Source organism: Lissotriton vulgaris, chromosome 4_1, assembly GCF_964263255.1.
Source record: "Lissotriton vulgaris chromosome 4_1, aLisVul1.2, whole genome shotgun sequence".
NCBI classification, from domain to species: Eukaryota; Metazoa; Chordata; class Amphibia; order Caudata; family Salamandridae; genus Lissotriton; species Lissotriton vulgaris.
Genome location: NC_141691.1, coordinates 1,381,190,080 through 1,381,192,361, shown reverse-complemented (window position 1 = coordinate 1,381,192,361; position 2,282 = coordinate 1,381,190,080).

The window sequence follows — 2,282 nt, the reverse complement described above, 5'->3', positions numbered from 1 at the left end:
GTTGAGAGGTTTAGCAATATCGAGAGATAGAAGTCATCTTCATCTGTGGTCAATAGGCATCGGTTATGATGTGTAGGGTAGCTGTCTCCATGCTGCAGCATGATCTGAAACCAGACTGGGAAACATGCAGGAGATGGTTAGCATTAATATGATTTTGGCGTGAAAGAAGGACTGCTTTTCCGGTGATCTTGTTGATGAATAGTACACTGGTAAGTGATTGTCAGTCATTGGAGAGCAATCAGGGTCTAGAGTAGATTTCTGTAGGAGAGGGAGGATCTGGCCTTTTATGAGAGGTGTTGGGGAGGTTCCTTGATTGAGGGAGGCATATAGAAGGGCGAGGGTAAGAACTCATCTTTATAAGAAGTGGTTTGAGGGAGTTGAATATTTTGGTGAGATCTGCGAGAGATAGGGCTTTGAAAGATGACAATTTAAGGGTTCTACAGGAACTGGTGGATTTAAGAGATGAAGAAGGCATGGTGTTGTTGATGTGGTGGTGGATCTTTTGCATTTTTGTACACTGAAGAATAGGTTGGTGCCTTTACAGTGTTCTGTGAATTAAGGAATAGGTGGGGCTGGCGTCGGTTGATGCAGTGCTAGATTATCTTGAAAGGTTTTCTGCGTCTGTTGGTGGCTTCATTTAGGGTGTTGGTATAGTACCTTGCTTTAGGTGATGTGATTAGTTGTCTGTGTGTTGCGAGGAGAGATTTCAGTATCATGAGGTCCTCAGGGGTTCTATTTTTCTTCAATTTATTTTCCTGACTACTGATAGATCATTTATTCTCGGGAAGGTCTTTAGAGTACCAGTGTGCTGAAGGGTTTTGACTTGTGAGTTATAATCGGGCTGTGGCTTTTTCACATATCTTTGAAAAATGTTGAAGATTTTTTTGAGGGTGTTGGATTTGGACATGGATTTGGTAGAGCCTGAAATTAGTTCAAACATTAGGTAGACTAAAGGGAAGTTTTTAAAGGATCAGAAGGATTGGTATTTTCTTTCGTATTGACTTTGGTTTGTTGGTAGGATGCTAAGCTTGGATATAGGGAGAGCAAGGTAGTTGATTCAGTCAAGAGGTATGGGTGGTTTATATTGGATTGTTGTGATATTAAGAAGATAAGGTCAAGGATGTGGCGTTTGGATAGTGTTGATTATGTGACATGCTGTACCATGTTGAGTGTATGAATGAGGTTGAAATGGGTATCGCTTGCTTTTTATTTGAGCTTGTTTTGCCTGGGAGATTGAAGTCAGCCAATACTAAGAGGATGGGTATGTTGGACGAACGAGGCAGTGGGGAGTTTAGCTTGAGTGATGAAGACTATTGTTTAACTCAGCCTGGCATCTGCATGGAGGTAGCATTGTGATAGATGGGGTGCAGACTAAATTGTTATGAATATTTGGAGGCTGCGATGGACTGCACCATTCTTCCCAGATAACTGCTATAAATGTAATGTTTTGTATTGGTGATGAAACTGTAACATCAAACTGGAAGATGATACACTGCTGTGTTGCTCCCTTGTATATAAAATGCTGGACCCAAAATCGAAAATGTAGTAATGTTTGCCTTATCTGAATCCCTTAACATAATTTACAATTTGGCATAATTCTCTGAGCCTCGCTGAAAGAGTTAATCAGCCTGCTTCTCCAGGTGGCAGATCACAGTCCCCAGGGAAGAACAGGCACATTACAGAGGATTAACAATAGAAGGTTCAGACCTCTGTAGGATTCCCAGCAGTGGGTCCATTCGAAGAGTTTTGGCGGTACCTGGCAGGCTAGCTAGGATGGTCTGATATTAGCTCAGAAGGAAAATATACCCACGTCTGGATTGAGCTGTCTTTTTTCATCATATCTAGATGAGAGCTTATTTGTTTTCAGTGACACTAACAGCTAAAGTTTCAAGTGGTACCACTAGGTTGGGTGGATGCCTCATCAATCACAGGAAACTCCACTCACTTTTTAAGTCACAGAGCTGAAAAAAGCCTGCAAGAACAAAGGAAGGGAAGTTCGGATTGAGAACTCCTTATTGTGAAGTATTTTTCTGTTAAATATCTTTTTTTTGATAATCAACTTTTACTTTCTGTTAAATATTAATGTTAATTAAATGTATATATTTATTTTAAATGTAGGCCAAAATAGAACAAAATTGCAACAGCACTGTTAACTTAACTTTGAATTAAATCTTTAATTTGTGCATTATTTTGCATTAATACTATTCAAATTGATGTGTAGAATTATTTAAAAGTATTTTAATTATATTTGAATAGAAAATAAATGTTACGTTAATGTACAC